This window comes from Muntiacus reevesi, chromosome 20 (genome assembly GCF_963930625.1).
Source record: "Muntiacus reevesi chromosome 20, mMunRee1.1, whole genome shotgun sequence".
NCBI lineage: Eukaryota > Metazoa > Chordata > Mammalia > Artiodactyla > Cervidae > Muntiacus > Muntiacus reevesi.
The window spans coordinates 16,120,183-16,133,736 of NC_089268.1; the positions used below are offsets into that span (position 1 = coordinate 16,120,183).

The 13,554-nt window shown below is 51.2% G+C and overlaps 1 protein-coding gene and 1 non-coding gene across 2 annotated transcripts in view; one reads left to right on the top strand and one right to left on the bottom strand.

Annotated features, from left to right (window-relative positions):
* LRFN2 (leucine rich repeat and fibronectin type III domain containing 2) overlaps nt 1-13,554 on the bottom strand; it is a 42,395-nt gene that overhangs the window by 4,822 nt on the left and 24,019 nt on the right. The window lies entirely within an intron of this gene.
* LOC136152007 (U6 spliceosomal RNA) lies at nt 10,681-10,784 on the top strand. Its single transcript, XR_010660167.1, has one exon. It is a non-coding gene; the product is annotated as a U6 spliceosomal RNA (small nuclear RNA).

Here is a 13,554-nt window from a genome sequence, read left to right on the forward strand (position 1 = left end):
GGGCAAATGATGAACAACAAGATACAAAAAGGCCAAAACCCAACTGCCACTTCTGAGGTGCTGGAAGCAAAAGCAGGGTCCTGTGCATGATCTCTGCATGCAGCACCAACACAGGGGTGGGCAGACCACCCAACTCACCCCTTGAGCCTGGCCCACCAATCTGTCCCACGTTCGTCCCATTTAAGGGACCAGCTCAAACCCCTCCCCCCTGGGGGGTGAATAAGGGCACCTGTACTTGTTTCTGCTTCCTCGTCCTGCAGCAGGAGCCCCAATAAAGCCTTGCCTGAATTTCTCATCTGGTCCTTAGCAATTTCCATTGATTAAAGAGTCCAAGAACCCAGGTTATTAACAACTTCACTCCTATCCACAACCTACTAGTGCTCTGGCTGGCAGGCTGTACCTTCTGAACCTCTCCCTCTTTCCATCACCACATTCATGCTTTTGCTTGGGCCTCACCATTTCCAGTCTGCCACTGGTCTCCAAACTGGCCTCCCCACCTCTAGTTGTGCTTCCTCGAAGTCTGTGCTCAGCACCATCATCTCCAGAGTACTCTCCAGCTAAAACATAACTCTGGACACGTCCCCTGGCCACTGAAACAGTCTTCAAGGGCTAGCTATGACCTACAAGGGACACCCAGGATCCTGAGCTGGGCTCCCAACCCAGATTTCCCATCCCATTCTTGTCCTTCCACTCACACACCCTCATCCTAGCCCACCTTCTTAGAACAACTCAGAATCAGTCAGGCCCCGTGGGGCAGAGGGCACACTCCTAGAGCGAGGGGATGATAAAGGACCACTTGTAAAGGGACTCCTTTCAGAGAAGTGGGCCGGGGATGGGGACCACAGCGCACAGGCAGTAACCCAGGACTTGTCGCAGCCAAGCTGTTTCCAGATTCAGGAAGGAGACTCACGGAGGTCGGCGCTACTCAGAGTGTGGCCCACAGGTGGGTGGTTGTTGATGAGCTGTTTGTTCCTGGTCCATGATCAGACAGCACAGACATTGACAGTAAGCTTTAAGAACATTTTACAGCCATTTAGCACTGGTGGTGACACCTAAATGAGTGATCACTTTTTTTTCTGATAAAGTGTTTCTATGATATTCTTACAAAAGCATTGGTCTGCAGAAAAGAAAGCTGGTTTTTCACCACAAGTACCTTGAGAAGCACTGCCCTAGGCAAAGCAGGGTGCCTCAGCCTTGGCACCGCTGACACTTGGACGATAGTCTTGGTGGTAGGGCAGTCCTGTGGACTGTATGTGTTTATTAGCAGCATCCCTGGCCTCTACCCGCTGGATGCCAGTAGCCCCCCTCCCTGGTTATTACAACCAAAGATGCCTCCAGACATTACCATCTGGGGACAAAATCACCGCCTGTGGAGACACATCGGTCTAAAAATCTTGGTTGAGGGGCAGAGACAACCAGGGGCAACCGTACAGGGTGAGGACCAGACAAATAGGAACCCCAGCCTCAAGTCTCTTCCCTCTTCCCAGCCTTCTGCTACTGCTCCCCATGATCGAACCCAACTGAAAGCCAGAGTTCACGGGCACACATTGGTCAACATTTCAGGGCACACAGCAGTGGGCAGGAGGGGCAAATGGATCTGGAGAGGCAAAAAAAAAAAAAAAAAGATGTCTGGCATAACTATTGGGTCACAGCCCTCTTTGTGAAAGACCCATCCTGAAATCCTGATAGATTTCTTTCCGTCACATAAACTGGCGACATCTCTTTTAGTAGAAAACATGAATTGCTATTTTAAGTTGCTCCAAAGTGTTAAATTTAATTAAGCTCATACGCTCTAAAGCACAATTTAAAACTGCCACCCCAAGCGCTTACCCAGGAAAAACAAAACACGCGTTAAGTGGCTGCTTCTGAGCTGTTTTTCCTCCTTTTTTTCCCCCCATTAATATTCTTTTGGTATTTGTTCATTCAGTTTAACACTAGCAAATAAATCTACAGCTGACTTCTACAGTTGATAGCAGAGATTTTAGAAGAAATCACACAGGAGCATACTGGTTACTCTCTTATCGTGGTTATCATTCTCATACTGGCTATTCTCTGCCATATGTCTTCCCTTCACCTGCCCTCCCCTGGACAATGAGGAACTACATTTCCCAGACTCTCTTGCCTGTTCCCAGGCTCCTTTGCCTCCCAGGTAGAGTTGGCCAATGGAGGCCCTAGCAGGTAGGAGGAGGGGATAGCCAGGTATTTCTTCCTCTTTTTCTTAGAGTTGGCCAATGGAGGCCCTAGCAGGTAGGAGGAGGGGAGAGCCATTTCTTCCTCTTTTTCTGCTTCAAGTGGGATCTCCTTGTCAGCTCCTGAGCCTCCTCTGTGATCCCACCTTCAGGGGTTCTAGCTCCTGCCAGATAGACCTGGATCTTAGGTTCTGATCAAACCATCTCCTCCTTGTACCTGAAGTCCTTGGGTGGGGTGGGTGGTGGCAGTGGCTTCTGGCTATAGCTAATCTCCGCGATGCTGACCCCTCAGCAATTCCATTACCTGTAACCCAACCCCAGTACCAGATTCCTTCTTAGATCTAGAGTGTTCCTTTTTTCCCCTGAGTGAATCCTAGGTGACACAAGAACATATACTTCACATGACAAGTAGGAAAAATTTGTTTTTTCATTGCATTTCTGGAGAATATTGTCATTACTTCATGTCAGTAGCATCACATTTTATCTAGTAGAACTCCAGCTGAAGGAAGCACTTTGCCACCTCCTCGGAATCACTCATCACTCCCCAAATCTAACACCTGGCACTTTTGCACAGAGCAGCCCCTCTTCCTGGAAATCACTTGGGTTTTTCCACCTGGTGACCCCATCTTTCGAGGCCTGACTCAGCATCACCTCTGAGCCCATCTCTGTTCTCTGCTCCCACAGCCCCTCCTGCCTTCCTCCAATAGAGCCCTGCTCCACGGATGCCTATGTCTCCCTGGAGGACACGGGCTGTGTCTTCATCTTTGCATCTCCTCTGCCAGTCATAGTATCTGGCCTTGAGTCACTGCTGAGTAAATATTTACCCCATGGTTGAGCAGTGAATGAAAGAGTGCTTTGCTAAATGTTAAGGCCTGTACAAATTTGAGGGATTCTTAGTTAAATATAATACAATGGCTGGTGACTCTCAGACACTGGCTGGTCCTAAGGAAATCTTCCTGGAAAGGCATTTTTCTACATCTTTGAAGGGTACCCTTGACAATCTTTATGAACTTGCATGTAGATACGTGTTGGACTGTGTGAGTGCAAGTGAATGTGTGTGTGTGTGTGTGTGTGTGTGTGTGTGTGAAAAGATGTGTGGGAGACATGTCTGTGTGTCTGTCATTTGAGAGTTGACTGCCTGAGTATTTGTGAGTGTGTGTGTATGAGTGTGTGTGTGTGTGTGTGTGTGTGTAGTGTTCACATACAAATGGTACACAAAGGTTCTGGTTACGTACAGTGTTGGTCACTGCTATGTCCCTCTTCTACCCAGCTTCCCCAGGGCCCCAGAGACTCCACATGTCCCCCAGTACCTCTGAGGGGACCCCCCACATGACCTCTCCCAGAGACACTTGCAGGCCGAGTCTACTTTTCCCTAACTGCTACCTTTAAAGCTACTACTAGCTTTACTACTACTGCTACCATTAAAGCTATACTATTCCTGGAATATCTGGGAATGGGAATGGGAGAGGTTCTTAGAGGCCACCTGAGCCTCGGGGCAAAGCCTGTGAGCGGACCCCCGACGACGACGACGGTCCCCCTCTCATGGGGGGACCCTCTCGCTCCAGACCGCACCCCCCCAGCCTCCTGCGCACTGGGCGGGGTCCAGGTGGTGAGTTCTGGCGAGGGGAACACGGCGGCAGCGTGTGTACCTCTGGGCCAGGCCCGGAAAGAGCGGGAGTCCCTGCTCCCTTCTCCCTGGACCCTGGGTGCGGTAACCAGCCTCGGCCCACCTGAGGGGCGCCGCAAACCTGGTGCCCAAGTCTGCCTGTGAGGAAGGCCTCCTGACAGACCCAGGAGACCGCCCTGGACCCTAGGGAGAGCAAAACATCAAACTCTCCCATGCTTGAGCCTTTATCCATTTGCCTCCATTCACCCCAGTAGTGGGCCTCTCCTGACTAATCCAGCCCCCTGCAGACACGATGAGGTGACCCTGAGGAATCCATTATGTGTAGGTGTGTGACAGAGAAAAAGACAGGGTGAGTGTGTTGGGGGGTGACTGAAGGGGAATGAGTGTGTTTGTGTAAGAGGAAGCAGTCGGTGCTGGTGTCCACACAAGAAATGCAATTCTTGCCTTCCTGGAGTTGGTAGCAGACACCACGTCTTCCACCCCAGCCTCCATCCCCCTCAGCTCCCAGCATTTTGAGGTGCTCTCCCTTCTCTCCCCCCACCCCCCCCGCCCGCCATCAGTGATGCACCGGCCTCCTGCCGAGCCCTGGCGCTAATTTGAAGCCACGTCAAGCTGCCCCCACTCCACTTTGCTGGTTCTGCACCCTCATTATTGGCTCTTCACAGAATCACCAGCCTGCCAAGCTCCCTGGCCGGCCATGACATCTCAGGGCACATGAAAGGGCCTCATTAAACAGAGGCAAGCAGCCTGGCTCCCCAGCCTTTCCCTCTGCCTGCCAGTCCCAGAGGGCCGGCTGGCTTCCCTGCACAGTTGCAAGGCAGCAGAGCCCATGCGGCTGGGTCCATCTGGCATATGATTTATTGAGTACCTACTATGCACCCAGCACTTGACAGGCAGGGTCTCTCTGATTCTGTACCCTGACTCTGTGAGTAGGAGTAATTATCCCCACACTACCAATGCAGAAACTGAGGCTCGGGCGGATCAGCCACCTGCTCACGTTCACACAGCCGAAAGGCGGCTGAGCCAGTTTCGTAACCCAGGGCTGCCGGGCCACCCAGCGTGATCTTCCCTCTACCGTATTATTACCTTGAGCTGAACTGAGCAGAATCAGATCACAGCAGAAGCACATCTTAGTGTCTAGCTAAGTAAAACACAAAAACACAAATGTATATGACTACAATGGCAACTGACATTTATTGAACACTTACTATATGCCAACCAGTGTTCTGAGCACTCTACCTGTATTAACTGATTTAATCTCCACAGCAGCTCTATGAGGGAGGTACTATTATTACCCCCATTTTACAGAAAAAGAAATCAAGGCTTAGGGGCGTTAAGTGATCTGCTCAAGGTCTCACAGAGAAAACATTTGTGCCTGGCCAAGATTTGAACCCAGCACTCTCAATCAACGCTCTTAAAGTACCTTTCGTAATAATGCTCCCCATTTTAGAGATGGGAATTAACTGAATGGACCTGAAGCCACAGAGCTAATTAGAGATAAGAGTTCCATGAGTGGTCAAGTGTTATCCTACTACTTCTGAAAGCTTCTGGGAGGTCTGAAGGAAATGAGGGAGCTACCTGGTTCTCTGTGGGTGGTTTTCCCATAGAGGGAGCCACCACCAGTGTAAAGGCCCTGAGGCAGGGACAGTGAGAAGACCGGTTTGGCCAAAACAGAGTGATGGAAATGGAGAGTGATGGGAAATGAAGTCACCAAATTAGGAGCCAGGAGCGGGGTTCGAGTGGCTTTGCAAATACACTGTGTTTTGCTCATGTGCCAGCTCCGAGGATTAGATGAGTGCTGGTGTTGAGAAGAATTCTGAGGCTGTCTTCAAACTCAGCAGGACAGACTGCTATGGGTCTGGAAAGACCTGTCTTTTGTATTTGTTGTTTCTGGTCTTGGGATCAGAGAGCAATTAGAGAGAATGACTGTAATTACCAATATGTATCACAGAAGCCCCTCTTCTGGTCTTGTGCCAGATGCTGGCCTCCCCTGAATGCTGGGCCCTGAGTGATAACAGGGGCAGGCCCGTGGCTCCTCCTCAGAACAGGATTCCCACAGAGCCAGTTCGACTCAGTGAGGGCTCCAAGAATCAAGAGCCTCTCATTAACTTCTGAGAAGGGCCAGGGGCCAGGCTGGGTCACTGCCCTATAGCCCCTGCCCCTCCTGAGGACATGGGGGTCCACCTGGGTGCCTGAGGCACTCTGTCTTATTGGCAATGATTTTGCCCATCAGAAAGTAAAGGAGCCACATTCAACAGAAGTGAAATTCTGAGGCAGAGAACCCCAATATCCATTCCCACAGCCCTGAGAACAGCAGGCAGGGCTGGTGATCTAAACCCCCAGTTGCACTGGCCTTGGATGAACTCTCTGGCTCCCCACCCCCACCTCTCCTCTACAAACAGCCAGTGCATCCTGTTAAAGCTCAGGTCAGGTCAAGTCCTTCCTCTGCCCAATGCCCCCAGTGAGGCCCGTCTCGCGTAGTCAGAGTCTCACGTGCCCCACGGGCCCTCTATGATCTCCTCTCACCCCTCCCAGGTCCCCTCCTCCCACTCACCCCGCCCATTCTGCACTAGTCACCTGGCCTCCCTGCTACTCCTGACTTGCCAAGGGTGCTGCTGCCACAGGGCCTTTGCACTGCCTGTTGCCCTTACCCGGATGCTCTTCCTCTAGATGTCATATACTCCCTGCCTCATCGCCTCCAACTCTGCTACAGTGTCACCTCCTCTAACTGCCCTATTTAACACTGCCACCTTCCCCTATCTCTACCTTGCCCCCTCCAAGCCCCTTATTCAGCTCTATCTTTTCCCACTGCACTTTCACTGCCTGATGGACACTATCATTTGCTTATATACTAGGCTTCCTGTTAATTCTCTCTCTCTCCTTCCCCTAGAATCCCAGTTCAGGGTTAAGATCAGAGTTTTTTGTCTCCTTTGTTCACTGATATTTCCCAGCCTCTAGAACAATACTTGGCACATAATAGGCCCTCAAAAACATTTTGAATGAGTGAATGTTCTGTATTGGCACTGCCCAATCCAGTAGCTGGGCCTCCCAGGTAGCTCAGTTGATAAAGAATACACCTGTAACGTAGGAGGGTGGGGAAGATACCCTGGAGAAGGAAACAGCAACCCACTCTAGTATTCTTGCCTGGAAAATCCTGTGGATAGCGGAGACTGGAGGGCTACAGTCCACGGAGTCACAAAGAGTCAGACACGACTGAGTGACTAACAAATAAAGTAGATAAAATGCAGTAGCTATACGTGGCCTTTTAAATTTAACTTCAAACTAATTTAAATGAAATTAAAATCTCACTTCCTCCATCACACTAGGCATATTTCAAGGGCTCAATGGTCACACGTGGCCAGCGGCTACCACATGGGACAGCGCAGCTGGGAAGCAGCCCACCATCTCAGAGTTCTGCTCACTGAGGCTCTTGCTACGCCCCTCTCCAGCAGGTAGTAAGAATCCTGCCATTTCCCATGTGAGCCGTGGCACCCCCAAAAATGTGGGCTGGGCCGGGGAGTGTTGTCAGGCTCACAGACACCCTCCAAACAAGGACAATTGATTTTGTAGGCATCAATCCGGGCCTCTGTATTCTCTGTCTTCCTAGGCGTTCTCTCCATGACTCTGGAGAGTTGCAGCCCTTCTTTTCAGCTCTTCCAGCTTCCCTTGGCTCCTGGGACTCCTGGGTTCACTGGGGTCTCTCTGGGGCTCCCCCAGGCCTGCCTCAAGCCTGTCGCCGCTCCCCCACAATGCTCTGACTCTGCCTCTCACTCAGCCTGTGGTCCAGCCCCTTTCTAAGCAGCCTCCTCTACCCACGGTTCACAGGCTGGGCCAGCCCCAGGCCAAACCAGAGAGGCTTTGGCCCCTCTGTGCCCCCCATCGCTATAGCACGTTCCTGCTTTCCCACTGTTCATCTACTAGCTATCCTTAGACTTCTGCTGTGTCTCTATTAAGAAAAGTCCGTGATGAATCCAGTCACCATTATGCCTGTCACCCTTCTCAGGAATAGACACCTTTAGAAAGGGAGGTGGTAGCAGGCAGTGGTGACCCTGGAGCTGGATGCTGGGTTCAGACACTGCTTCTGCCCCTTCATAGCTGAAATTGCTTACTGGTGGTGGTGGTGGGAGGAGGTAAATCCTTTACCTGTCTGGGCCTATTTTCCTAGAAATATCCTATTTCTGTGAAATAGGGCATTTATAAGCTCTGCTCTATGGGGATGTTATAAAGTTTAAATGAGTCATGATTCATGAGGGACCTGGATCAGTGTCTGGCACACAGTAAGAGCCACTGGAGGGTTTGTTATATAAAGGACTGGGTGATGCTGAGCTAAAAGGAATGTTTATCTCTGACAGTGGAAATCCAGGCCTCAAGGGTTCATGGCTGGCAAATTCCTTGCAAGCATTTCATGGGAGATGCGGGAGTGCCTGGATCCTGGCTGGGCCGACAGCAGACCTCATGGCTTCAGCAGCATGTCTCCCTTCATCCCGTTCCCCTTGCTGCCGCCATATGTGACTCCAAAAGTCTTTATCAGATGGCACATGGTGACGTTCGTTCGGCCCTGGCTGAGTGATTGCAGAGATTACTGGAAGACAAACCGAAGGGAGCCACGGCCCAGCAAGCTGCCTCTTCACCCACCTCCCCAGAGAAAGGGCTCCCCTGGTGACAGGTGAGGATCTGACCTGGGGAGGCCCTGCCTTTGCTCACTGACCCGGCACGTGTGACAGGCCCAGCTACCTGACAAGGGTTTGGGCAACCACCAGCCCCCACGTTCGGCAGAGACCACAGGGTCAGGGCAGGAATTCCTCCCTGTTCCGCTGCACCCCTTCATTGAGAGGGTAAAGCCGAGAGGTCAGCATGTGAGCCTGGGGCTGGACCCCCAGAGTTCCAAGCCCAGTCCATCACTCGCCAGCTCTGCGACCTTGGGCAAGCCACTTAACCTCTCTGTAAAAGGGGACAGACAATAGAGCATCCCTCACTGGATTGCTAGGAGGATGAAATGAGCCAGTGCCTGCAACGGAGACTGCCCCTGGTCCATCACGAGCTTAGAGGATGCTAACGATTCTGACTGAGGGGGGTCATCTGGTCCCAAAGACGTCAGAGATGAATCTGCAGCACGAGGTTAGATTAAATACTAGCTGGGGAGGCAGGGGCACAGCCCCCCTCCAGGCCCGCTGGCCAAGCTCTGACGGCCGGCCTCTGCACTGGCCCAGCCAGCCCTCCAGCCTGGCCCGTCTCCAGTTGACCCCCACGAGGCTGCAGCTCCTTCGAGTCCTCCCTCTGCTATTTCCACTCACAGGTCACAGGAAGGCTGGGCCGAGGGGGCCATCGACCCCTCTGGCTGTTGGCCCTCCATTCACACACGTCCACGGACACAGCAGGCAGCCCCACCTCCAGTTTCCCGCAGCTCAGAATTCCTGCTTTCGCTGCTGAGGTCTGACAGTTGCTGCTTGGTCCCACCGGTCCCAGCTCAACCCCGTGGGGACACCCACGGGACAAGGCGTTTCTTTCTTGAACATATGTTGGCGCTTCCCAAGTTGTGCGGCAGCTCTCTCACCCCGCCCTGCGTTTCCACTTCTCCGGAGTGAACATTTCCCTCCCTCCTCACCATCTCCTCGGGACTTGCTTTCCAGCTTGCACCCCAGCTGCTCCCCTCTGATCACACACTCATCTGTCTTTGGCCCTCCTCTCTGCATGTATGAGTGTCGGGGGTGGGTTTGAACTCTGAGAAAAGTGTCCCTTTCCCCCAACAAGACATCCTACTTTTCCTGAGGCCCCCCACCCAAGACAACACTCATTTCGGGAAGCCACATCGCACCCACTGCTCACCCTGAGCAGGTGGTTAATGGAAATGCCCTGTGATTTCCCACGTTTAAGCCATACTACTCCCATCCTGTTCCCTGAAGTCACGTTTCTACCATTGTAGGCTGAGCCAACCCAGGCAAGGCCCCCTGCCCACATCAGGCCTCTCTCTCTCTGTATATCCTTCTCTCCTTCTGTCTCTCCTCATCCGAGTTCCTATGGATATGGAAATTTTCTCTGCATTTAATTGTTCTTAGCTTCCAACCCCCAAGGACTGGGTCAGCACAATACAAAATACAAAGCGCTAGTCACTCTGTCGTATCTGATTCTTTGCGAACTCATGGACTGTAGCCCGCCAGGCTCCTCTGTCCATGGAATTCTCCAGGCAAGAATACTGGAGTGAGTAGCCATTCCCTTTTCCAGGGGATCTTCCCTGACCTAGGAAATGAACCTGGGTCTCCTGCTTTGCAGGTAGATTCTTTATCGTCTGAGCCACCAGGTCAGCACATCTCAGGGGAAAAAAACTGTGGGCTTTGGAACCTGGCAGAAATCTCTCTTTGAAGGCTGGTTCTATCCCCGTGTGGACTCACTTTTTCCTCTCTCTGAACCTCAGTTTGCTCACATGAGAAGTGGGGAGAGCAGCACCAACCTCCTGCAGTGAGTGTGAGGCATGATGTGTGTGGGGAAAATACCACTGCCCCTCCTCTCCCTTCCCAGGGCCATTTGGTACCCCAACGATGATGACGACGGTGATGATCATTGCCATTTATCTCCTCAAGGAGCTGAGAAAAACTTGCTCAATAACAATTCATCACTTACAGAAGAAACACAGAAGGTGTCAGACCAATTATACCTCATTGTAAACACAGGAGTGAACAAAATGAAGATTCCCCACCAGCCGCCTCCAAACGCACTAGAACAGCCGGCAGATGCCAAGTCAGTGCCACCCAGTGATGTACCTGATCAGACAACCCTGCCCAGTCAGCAGATCTGTGATTTCCCAGGGGCACTGCACAGGGGCAAAGTCACCTGTGCCACCAACTCCTTAAAAATGTCATACCGGCGCTTGCTTCAGCCTCAGGTATACTTGAATTGGAACGATGTAGAAGAGATTAGGATGATCCTTGTACAAGGATGACACACAGATCCATGAAACATTCCACATTTCTATGAAATGTTGACACATGTTACAGCTTGGGTGAATCTTGAGGACATAATGCTGAATAAAATAAGCCAGACACAAAAGACAAATACTGCGTGTCTCCCCTTTCAGGAAGTACCTAGAGTGGTCAAATTCATGTAGAAGAATGTTTCCTAGGGGCTGGGGGAGGAGGAAATGGGGAGTTAGCATCAGATGGGTACAGAGTTTCAGTTTAGGATGATGGAAAAGTAAAGATGGATGATGATGATGGTTCTACAGCAATGCAAATATACTTAAGGTTCTTGCACTACAGACTTAAAAATGGTTACAATGGTACATTTTATGTTGTGTATATTTTAGCACAGTAACAAAGTGGCCAAAAAGATGCTTGTTGCCTTTTACACCCATTGTAATCCCTTCCCTCTATCAGATCAGAAGCTTCTTGAAGAAGGGAACTATATCACTCTCCAGGTAAGGCTGTGCTAGGGTGAAAAAAGCTTATTAACCATGCAATGTAGGTAAGTCACTTCACATCTCTAAGTATCCCTCAGTTTTCTTGCCTGCAAAATGGGTTAATAGCATGGATCCTACAGTATCTTGTGAAACTTAAACACAATAGTATCTGTTAAATACTGAGTACAGTGCTCAAGATATGTGCAATAAAAAGTGCAATAAAAAGCAGCCATCAGTAGAAATTAACACATTTTAAATTAATGCGTCAAGAAAACTTTTTTATTAAATAGAAGTAATCAGTATTACCTTTAGTAACGTAGCAACAAATGTTTCTCTGTGCTGTTTCTTAGAGGTCTCAGAGCTTACTGGGGAAGAAAAAGCAGTCATGATGATGCTTGAATTTGGTGCCTGAAGATCAAGTTCAAACCCTGGCCCTAGCAGCTACTAGCTGAGTGAGACTAGGAGGTTGTTGGGAAAACCTAGCAAGCTCCTACCTGCACGTGGTAAAGTGCTTGCAAAGGTGAGGTGTCATTTTTTTAATGAGGACCCTCAACAGCTCTGCATGAATGAGGGGCTAAGAAACTGACAGGGGCTCCAAGTTACATGCCTGAGGCTGGACCTGGTGACCAAGGGGACTGCTTGACTTCTGGCTCACTGAACTGCAGGGCCATCGTGCTTGCCGCCTTACCCCACGAAGAGATGTCCTTTCCAGCTGGTGGTCTACTGGAGCCCGCCCAGCACTTCTCCGGCCTGCACTCCTGCTGATCCTTCCCTGGACATCTCTGCCTCTAACAAGCAGGCTGACCAGGAAGGGATGACTCAGGGTAGGGAGAAAAGCTCTGTGGGCAATGGTGAGGCCACTCTGTCCAGTGGACGGAGAAGCAGAACTGTCCACACCCACCAAATATTCTCCACTCCAGCTGGAGGGACAAGGCTCTAACCCTGGCTGTCTCATGGGCTTGCTGTGTGACCTTGGGCAAGTCACTTCCCTTCTCTGTGCTCCAGTGTCCAATTCTAACATCTAGAACTCCACAAGAATATCACTGGGAGAGGGGTGACGGGAGTGAGGGAGAGGCAGGAGGAGGAAAGGCCGGGCACAGTCATCAAAGGGCTGTGGGAGTTCGGGCACCAGGTCCCCAGTTCTGAATGGGATTTGACACCAGAGTGACCTGTGCTCTGGGCATCAGTCCTGATTCACATCTTACTGGCTGCATAATCTTTACCCCAGTGCTTAACTTCCCAGAGCTTAGTCATCTTGCTTGTAAAAGCAGTCAGCAAAGCTAATCTGCAGAGCTGCATGAGAATTAGAAATAAAGTAAGGTAGGCACTGACATGCGATATATACTCAATAGACCATGCACGTATCTAGTGAACGCTTACTTTATCATCTATCCATCTATCACCTGTTTATCATATCTATTTGTCTTCTACCTATCACCTATTTATCTATCATCATAGTTTCTGTAGAGAACATGAACACCATCCAACCCACCCATCTCCCAGTAGGATCTCTTGCAGTGGCGAAGGTGAACGGCCTGGGGTCACTGGTGGGGTGTCTGGGGGTTGGCGCCCCTGTACTGAGTAAGAAGATCAACTTCGCTGTGGGACCTCCTCATGAGTTGGGAGTTTTCAAGTGAGGCTGGCCTGGACCTAGCCATGCATCCTCATGGTTTTAAGTGGGAAATACTAAAAGCACTATTCGTATCTTCCTCTTCCTCATCCCCTCCCCCAGCCTAGGGGCAGCAGCTCCTGTGAGGACAATGAGCCTCCAAATGTGCTTCAGGATCCCAGGAGGAAAGCACCAACCCCCCCCACCCCCATCGGTCTCTGATCTCAGCAGGGAAGTAATCCTGTGAGCACAGCACAGACAGGTCTGGAGCTTCCTGGGAGTCTCTCCAGCGCTGTTTATTGGGGGTGCACAGATCCGAGGCCCCAGGCTCACTTTCTCCCTCTCCTGGTCTGGCCGGGGAGGGGTCCTGCTGCAGCTGCAGCGGGGGCAAGGCTGGTGGGCGACCTGCCACTCTCCCAGCCACACAGGCAGGATGCAGGGTGAAGCCCGGTGGGGGAGCTGCGTGTGTGTCCACTGACAGGTGTGCAGCTGTGTGGGTGTGTTGCGTGTGCGTGTCTACTGACTAGGGTTGAAGCCTCATTAGTGTGTGAGGAGATGAGAGGAGAGTGCTGGCTTGAAGCTGTCAGTTAACATGAGCATTTTGATGAGGCGAGCATTTGAACAAGCCAGAACATGGAGAAAACATGCTCCAAGGGCCTGCAAGGCTCCACGTGGTCTGGCCCCACGACCTCCCTGCCCAGTCTCTGGGACCCTGCCCCTCCCCGGCTTCCTCTGT